The sequence below is a fragment of the Corapipo altera genome, unplaced genomic scaffold (assembly GCF_003945725.1).
Source record: "Corapipo altera isolate COAL_440 unplaced genomic scaffold, ASM394572v1 95, whole genome shotgun sequence".
Taxonomy (NCBI): Eukaryota; Metazoa; Chordata; class Aves; order Passeriformes; family Pipridae; genus Corapipo; species Corapipo altera.
The window spans coordinates 1,543,659-1,552,851 of NW_020884947.1; the positions used below are offsets into that span (position 1 = coordinate 1,543,659).

Sequence of the window (9,193 nt, forward strand, 5' to 3'; positions counted from 1 at the left end):
GTTTAGAGACAGGAGAGAACATGTGAGGTCACATACTCAAGGTTTACAGACTTCTGCTGTTGGGAGGTAAGCAAAGGCTCTACAGTGAATGGAATACCTGGGGGACAACCATACCCAGAGAGCAGTTACTACTCATGAGCAGAAGGACACACCACACAGAAATACAGCTCAGTTCCATTTCTGTGCTTCCCATGATCTGCTGCTGGCAGAGCAGCCTTGTTACAAGTAGGAGAAAGGCAGGAAGAAATGCAAGACAGCCTTAAAATTCTATATAAAACTCTTACAAGTTGAAAAAGTGTTCTGCAAGTAACAGGATACAACTGAGTTCTGAGAGGTGTGCTCAGGTAGGATTAAATGAACAAACAGGAAGGCAAATTCTTCAGAAGAAAGCTGTGGGCTCGACTGGATCAACAGACTGACCTTGAAACAAGTGTTAAGCTGGTGTAAGAAAGTCAAATGTATGGGGATGCATAAACAGGAATATCAGCTCCAGGGCACATGAAGCAGTCTTTTTACTCCACTCAGCTCAGGAAAACCTCAGCTGTAGTACAAACGTGGGCTTCAAGCACCATGCTCAAAGCCTGATGTGAACTAACCTGAGAGAAGGAAACAAATTATTAAAGTTGAAAATCATGAACTCTCAGGAAGACCTGAATACACTAGTTTTATTTAGGCCAAAAGTATCACAAGGCTGCAGGGTGGAGGGTAAGACACAAGGCAAGGAAACAGGAACATGGCAAAAGACAGTTCAAATATTTTTAAAAGATTACTTACCACAGAGGAAAGAATAGCTGTCCCTTATGCCCAGGGAATTAGGCAATGAGCCTGACCTGCAGTAAGGAAGATGTCTGGTTCCATACTCAGAACAAGTTTTAATGCTGAGGACAGCAAAGCACTGGACTGAGCAGAAAGAAGAGCTGCTCAAGTCTCTGTTATAAATCACATTAAATGTGCAATACCAGCATGGGGTAGGGGCCTCACACCCAGCCTAGACATTTTGCAGTCCTACTTTTTTTTTTTTTATTTAAATTACTAACTCAATTTCAAGCCACTACAATGTTTTTGCTTATCCTCCTAAGGTGTGTGTTTAGTTTCAACAAGCTAGAGGTTACTTTTCTGATTTTTCAAATTAAAACGTCAGGATTTGCACATCCAGCTTATTTTACTATCCAAAAAAAAAAAAAAATCAACACCTTCCTCATACTTTCTTCACAGAGAAATAAATCCACTCCAATCGTTTCCCGTGGCAGTATGCAAGTTCCAACGATATTGCAGTATCCTGCTGTATTTTCCTTCTGACCAGAGCCGAGCGTGCTTTGCCTCCTAACAACCCAGCAGGGTGATGTAATGGCTTTCACCGCTGTGGTGTCAAAGCACTGTCACACAAACATATGCACACACCTTTTGCTTTTACAACCATTGCCTTAGGCTTGGTTAGGACTTCCTGAGGATGTGAAGTGCTGCCTGCGAACCAAATAGTCCAAACCAAAAACTAAAACACGCAGGATTGTTAGTTACAGACAGAGAATCTGCCATGTGTTCACATTTAAACTGCAAAAGCTAAAGTCACTAAAGCACAGAAGAATTAACTCTTAAGAGCTCAGGCATAAAAAGGCCACTTAAGAAGCATAAACCAAAGACAAAATACTGCCCTTTTTCATCCTCTGCAATAGTTTGGTACTGCAGGTATTTATCCAGGTCCTGGTCTGCTTTATTAAATGACATTCTTCTGACTTGTGAAACATGAAAAGAGCAGCAACAGTCCACCTCGCCCTGCAGGAGCTCAGCAATTTCTTATCCAAATATTGAACCAGAAAGGTCTGGTCAGGATGGAGTGCTAATGGAAGAAAATGATGAAGTCAGCAAGCATATATGCAGCCAAGCTCAAGGAGACCACCATACATCCTGGGAAGTGAACAGGCCAAGTGACAGGCTGTCACTGGGACATGCTGGCACATGTTCCAGTGCCAGCACAATCTCCTCATCACCGACACTGCTGTTGTGTCTTAACCTTTGGTAGCCCCTTACAGCAGGCAACAGCCCTTAAGTTTAGCCTCCAAGTTACTCACACTTCTCAAATTCATCAAGGTGCAACTTGGTTGTTTCATTTCCTCGCTTCTAAGATATGAAAAGATGAAGTGCCAGGTACTTGCTCCTTTCCCACTAGAAGAAACACACACTGTATTTTAGCCAATTCAAGCAAGTAGTTCTTGAATGCTGTTTTCATTACTCCTCTCTTCTCTCACTTACTAAATACTGCATCAAATTAGGCTCTGAAGCACAGCAGTAGTCTTGGGGCATGCTTACACACCACTACCCCCATTCCAAATAGGACTTAATAAATTATTATTTGCCACTACCATCACACTGGGACAACTGAACAAAGAGGTTCCTTTTTTTTTTTTTAACTAAGATTGAAATTGTAACTGTCAGTTAATCAAAAACACTATACAGACATACCAATAGATCCTACATACCTAAATAGAGACCAGCAGTTTAAAAACAAATAAATCACACCCTCAAAACTGTCCATAGATCAGAAGTCTGTTATGTTATGAAAACAAGGCTGGTCCATAACATGATAGAAAAACCACCTGCAATCTCAGTGGCCACCTACATGTTGATTTAGAAATGCTGAGTTGCAAGAGGCAAAACCCCACAGATCCAGACCCATCCTGCCTCAACTGTATTTCCATAGTTCTGCTGATTCATAACCTAAATCACACACATAAGCCTCCAAACTTTAACCTTTTCCATATTCTGCATGCTACTTTTGGACAGTGGAAGCTGATAAAGCAATAAGGTTTTACAGATCCTAATGACACACAGCTCTTGTCACTTGCACCCTTCCTTAAATATGATAAACCTCCCTCTAAAACCAAAAGAGGTCAGATCAACAGAAAGCTTGAAGGAAGACAGAAAGTGCATCTTTCATTAGGAAAGCACAGAAAGTTAGAGAAAACAGTACCCTTAAGACAAGAATTTTCACTATACACGAACTTTGGAGGGTAGAATAAAGAACAAAAATATCACACACTATCCAACAGTAACTGTATGAAATAGAGGAATACTTTACTAAGACAAAAACCTAAAGCCACAATTAAGAAGGTGAAACAACATATGTGCACAGCACTGAAGGAATGATTTAGGGCCACTGACATCAACAAGAGCTGCACAGAGCAAAAATTAAACATGCTGCAATAATAATATGAACTGCCCAATTAGGTTAAAAAATACATTTACCCTACAAATTAAAAAACCTCCCAAAGCCCTCGAAGGCATTAATGCTGTTCACAATGTTATTTGAGATGCAAATTAGGGACCTAAAGTTAATATAACACCAACAGAAGTTCCTATTATTCCCATTCATGGCTCAAGGGGAGGTGACAGTAGAAAAGAAGCCTCAGCTCTGCTGTATGAGGTCTTATGAGGACAGTAAAGGTTTTCCTTCGTTTTTAACATTAACTCTCCTTAACTTAAATGTAGAAATTGACAAATTAAAATGTGATCTTTCATAACCCAAGAAAAGTGAAGTGAATTAAAAAAAAAAAAGTAAGCCAGTTGTCAAGGCTAGCTGGATGAGGGGAGTGTTAAGGAAAAATAAGTATTCTTTAGAAAAAAAGGAATTCAGATCCTATCTTCCAGCATCACAGAGCTGAGGTTAAAGCACAGAAGTAAAGGTATAGACAGTGGTGCTGCAGTTATTTCTTCAACTATTTCCTGTACCAGCTGGGTTCCAATTTTAAAGCTCAGCAAATGCAGGAACAGCTTTTTTCCATCTCAGATGCCTTCCCCATAATGACATGTAGGTCTTGGTATACTGAGTGAGTTTTGCAAATGACATTTGTAATGACAGCCCTAAGCAAAAATACTGTTTGATTTCACACTCTTATCTCTGTCTGTACAGACAGACACACACACATTGAAGAGCAGCTTCCATCACTGGCCCTGGATGTCCAAAGCTCTGGGCCTGCACTTTGATATATTTGATATACCACTGAAAGAATTTTTCCCAACATTTTCCTACAGTTTAATTTTCACAGGAACTTAAAACAATGTTGTCATATCAAATTCAGAGCAGTAATGCCAGAAGCCTTGATCTTACTGTTAATATCCAACAAGCAAAATGTGACAGCAAGAATTTGACTAAAATACAATCAAGTTCAGACAGCAGAAAGCAAATTATATTAGTTTTGGTTTTATAACTCAGTAAATTTCCTAATTGAAACAGTTCATATTATCTAAAGCACAATATTCAACTGCTTGCTTAAAAAAAAAATATAGTGTTGTCAGTAAACTGAGAGCCATAACCCAGATAATGCATTTAGTAACAACCCTGCCTACTTCCTCCCCTCAACCTAAAAATTAGCAGAAACACGGCGTTCAGAAATTATTTACGCCCACTGCAAAGCACTAGCAGTTAGCTGAGCAGCCTCTTGCCAGCTTGTTGATGACACTATTTCCCAAACTGACCAAACAAAAAAGCCACAACAGAACAAAATGTAGAAATGGCTATATTAAAGAGCTGACAGTTATCTTGATTTTTCTATACTCAACAGTACCACAGTACCCAGTTGGATAACACAAAAATTTGTAGAGCAGCCTAAAAAGGAATTAAAATTATGCCACTCCCCCCCCTTTATTTTTACAGACCTCCTCTTGAGGGAGAAGAAAATCCTTAAAGAAAACCATTTTTCAGAAAATATGACTGTCTCAATCCCCTAACAAAGTGTTTACAGTTCAGAGAAACCAACAAAGTGAAGATTTTTTTAATACAGACTCTATCACTGGACTGCAGTATTTCAGTGCTAAGACCTTAAGGACACAAACTTTATAATATACAAAAAACCACATTGTCAACACAAACAGCTCCCTTGCAGGTGTACAGAGTCAAGAGATTGAAACTTACCTACCAAGAAAGTATCTGACACTGCCCTGATTTCAAGTACCTGTTTTCCTAGCCATGAATTTCTTCCCTAGAATTAATGAACAGGGCTTGCTTCTGCTCATTAACCCCTCCTTCTAGAGTGCTCATAAAGCCCTTCACAGGTTTCTGTGAGTAGTTCCACCCTCCCCAGTAAGATTGTTAGTTACAATATCTACAACAAAAGTTGCAGGTACTCTATTTCAAAATTTAAGTTTATATGTAGATTGTGTAAGACCAAAGACAAAGTCCTATGAAAGTTTACCTGCAAGATCATTCTTACATAATGATCAGATCTCAAGAATGTACTAATCTAAAAATAGTCCAAGAAGTTTATTTCATAAAAATAAAAATGAAAGTTTAAAGCAAACAAAGTTTTGTCTAAAAAGAAAGCACAAAACCTGTGAGCTTGCAGGGGAGAGAGAAACTCACTGTTGTCAAAAGGCAAAATTTCTGTTTGTACTATGACCATAAACATACACAAAAGAAATGTAAATCATAACATAAATACTAAGATTTTCCACTAAAGGTTTAACCAGACTTCTTGCTAGCATTTAAGAAAACTCAAAGCAGAACCAGAGAGGACAAATTCTTAGAACAGAACTCAAAGCCAGCACCAAAAAGTGGAGGAGCGAGGAAAGAATTGTGTTTGGAAAGTTTTAAGTACACCATGTTTCTAAAGGGAATAATCTATCAAACCACAGGAGGTGACTAGAACTGCCATCATCACTGTTAACACAAAGGAATGTAGACTGGGGGGAGGCAACAGAGGAAGGGGGAGGAAGAACAGAGAAGGGAAAAGAAGGATCTTAAAAAAGGGAGCCACATTAATGGCTACCAGACTCTCAAGGAATTCCTAAAGGAAAGAATAAATCCTTCAAGGTTTTGTTTTAAATAAAGCAATCCATGCAATAAATTGCAGTCTTCTCAGTACAGTTAGGCTTCCAGTTTATCTGTCCACCATATTTTCATAAATACAGTTTTATACCTCTACTACCAAAGTTTAACACAATGGTTGCAAATATAAATAATTCTCTTTTCAGCCTCCTCATTCTTTTGAATCATAGTACCCTGCAGAAAAATAGCTTTTCAAATGGAAGTAGGGAAATTTAACTTTCCCAAATTTAAAATATCCCTTTAAAATTACTGAATCAACTTCAATTCTCCAGTTAAAGAGACAATAACTACAGGCTACGCACTGGCAGGTAAAGGCCACTAGAGGACTGCCAGATTACCACAGGAACATCCCAAAAGGATATCATATCATTAAGGGGATGATCTTGCAGATCAGTATTTTAAGTCTGTCTAACAGGCAGCACGTACTTTCATATGATAAAGAATAACATCTTGCTACTGATGCAAAAAATAGGGATAATTAAAAATAGCAGACATATTAACACCAACAGTATTTCCCAGAAATTCAAAATGAATGAGCAGTAAACACATTTTCTAGTTAGGAGTTCCACCAGCTTATTAAGATCTACTTGAAATGTATGATTTAGCCTTCTGACTCCGAGTGCAACTCTTCCAGGCATTTTCAGAAGCTCACAAGCTCTTTGGGCTTGAACACATACCCTGCACCTCCAATAAAACCAGATCAAGTCACATGCTTCATCAGGAAAGTTTGTGCTGTTCAGCAAACATTGTACTCTGGGTTTCATAAGCCAGACTCGAAGCAAGCAGACTCTTCACAATTAAAACGCATCCAGGGATGTTTCAGCTTGCCACAAGATACACAAACTCACTGGTTCTTGCCAGTAATGGTTTTGACAAAAATATTTCCTATCAGTCAGGCATATGAACGGGAGCCAGTGCAACAGTAAAGGCTGCAAAATAACTGTTCTCAGGAGCTAATTTTAATGTAAGCACAGTGAACCAGAAAATGGATTTGACCAGCTGGCTCAACTGATCCCAAGGCCTAGGATTGGGTATGCACATTACAATTCAGGGACTTCTTGGTTCTGAACCACCCAGCCCCTCTCAGCCCTGCAACCTCAAAGCTGAGGTGCTGCTCCAAAGCCCAATTTCTGGTTTCTGAACCCTGTGGTGGAGATGTCATTTCTCCAAAGGGGAAAACATCCGAACTTGCTGATCCCAATCCCGGGAGTTTAGATCCCTGACTCAAGGCCAAGCCTGAGGATCCTCCACAAGACCTAAAGCGACCTCCCGAAAGAACACCCAGAATCTCAAGACCACGTTTCTATTCAGCCTTCTTGCAGGCCAGAAAACATTTAATAAGCCAAATAACCAGAACAAAGCCACGTTACTGCCCTTAGAAAAGCTGGAATGACACAATGAGCCCATTCACTCCCTCACTGAGCCCAACTGGTCCTTACACTTCGGGGACCATAAACTAGAATCAACTTTCCTACTGCTTGAGGGGGGGGGGGAAGGAAGAAAATACCCTCCGCTCCCATCCAAGAACCACTATGGAAGGCGGCTATTGTGGGAAAACATGCACCTAGTCGGAGGTAACTCTATCCTTGAGCCAGAGGGGGGGGGAATCGCCTCAAAATCGCGGGGGGACGTGCCTGCAGACATGTGAGTGCAGGGCAGCGGCACAAAGGAATGTCCGAGCCCCGCCGGGTACGGAGATCGCACCATCCCTTCCCATGCCATCCCTTCCCTTCCCCGCACGGCCGGGGCAGGCCGGGCCCTGGGACACACGGCCGTGAGTCCCACCCGTGTGCCCGGATCCCGCCCCGAGCGGCACCATTAAACCTGATAAGTTGGGGGTTTTTTTTCTGGTTATTTTTTTAGGGGGGTTGAGGTTTTCTCCCTCCCGGCGGGGCCGCCGCCGCCTCAAGCTCCCGGCAGCAGCCCCGGCCGTGCGGGGGGAGCGCGGCCCGCGCCGACAACAACAGAATATCCAACATCCACGCCGCTATACCGGTGTAGCGGAAGGGACGGGCGGCCCGCAGCCCCGCAGCCCCGGGGTGACACCCCCGCCCCGCAGGGTCCCCCCGGGCCGCGCTCGCCGCCCTGCCCGCCCGGAGCTGCGCGGTGCCCACGGCGGCTCTGCGAGCGGCTCCGGGGCCGGCTGGGCCGCCTCCCCTCCGCCCGGCACTGCCGCCTGGATGGTTGGTACCTGCGGGGCTGTTACCTGTTAATTGTTACCTGTTACCCGTCCGGCTGTTGCCGACACGGTTGTTACCCGTCACCCGGGCGGCTGTCGGCACCCACCGGCCGCGCTCGCTGAACTGACACCCCCCCCCCCGGCCCCGCGCCCCATACCCGCCGTCCCCGCGGCACCGGCGGTACCTGCGCGGCCGCGCCGCCTCCCCCGCGCGTTATGGCCCGGGCGGCTCAATGGTAACCGAACAAAACACCGCCGGCCACGCCCCCTCCACCGCCCGCCCGCGCCCATTGGCCGCGCCGCCCGCCCGCCGAACCCTGACCCGCCCCACCATTGGCCGGTGGGGCCGTCTGGCCCCGCCCAAAAAGGGGGCGGGGGGCGGGGCGCTGCCCTGGTCTCGGCGGGGACGCGCAGCTGCGGGGCGGGGCAGGGAGGAACTACAGCCCCCAGGAGGCTTTGCGGCGGCGCGCTCAGCTCTCATTGGCTAGGCCGGGCGCGTGCGGAGGGACAGAGGGTGCTGGGCGATGACGTCATCTCGTGCCCGGATGGAGCCGCAGGGGGTACGCGCATCGTCCTCCTGCTCTTCCCAGCCCTCCTCTTCCTCCTCCTTCTGCATCCTCCTCTTCCAATTCCTCTTCCTCCTCTTCTTCCTCCTCCTTCTCCTAATTCTTCTTCTTTTCCTCCTGGCTCGTGGAACACTCTCTGCTTGTGCTCGTTTTGCTCCTGGCCTTGAACTGCGAATTCTAGTGCATGTAATGAGAAATTCTGGTTCATCTGCTTCCATGATCCTTGTCAATAGCCTTGGCAAGGGGGTTGGCTCCATCCTGTATAGTCAGTTTTTTTACACGCAGAATTCCCCATTGAGAAAACAAACTATCATCCCTGAAGCATCTCATTGCTAAACCCTTACCCAAACTAAGAGTTAATTCTGTTGGGTTGTTTTGGGTTTTTTTTAGAACGAAGGCGTGATGTAAATCTGCCTTTCACAGTCGGGCCCGGTGCGGAGGGACCGGGAATGACCCCCGGGAATGACCACCAGGAGCACCCCCCCACCGCCCTGTGCAGCTCCCGGTGCTCGTGTTCCTTCCCCGGGTATTCCCGGCGCTGCGTCCATGTGGTTACACTGCCCTCTGCTTGCCTGCTCCCTGCTTCCCTCCGCCGGCCGCTGCCAGGCAGATCCCCTGGAAAAACAC

The 9,193-nt window shown here is 44.8% G+C and overlaps 1 protein-coding gene across 9 annotated transcripts in view; it reads right to left on the reverse strand.

Annotated features, from left to right (window-relative positions):
- The window catches only part of FAM53A (family with sequence similarity 53 member A), a 70,786-nt gene extending 62,504 nt beyond the window's left edge, over positions 1 to 8,282 (reverse strand). For 4 of the 9 annotated variants that reach the window (XM_027662698.1, XM_027662691.1, XM_027662700.1 and 1 more), the window contains exon 1: positions 8,028 to 8,118. The gene's annotated coding sequence lies outside the window, so the exon portion shown is untranslated. Of the gene's footprint in view, positions 1 to 2,069; positions 2,093 to 7,814; positions 7,923 to 8,012; positions 8,129 to 8,185 lie in introns of those variants that run through there. The other 5 variants (XM_027662692.1, XM_027662693.1, XM_027662697.1 and 2 more) reach the window with 5 other exon arrangements.
- Between the last annotated feature and the right edge of the window lie 911 nt (positions 8,283 to 9,193).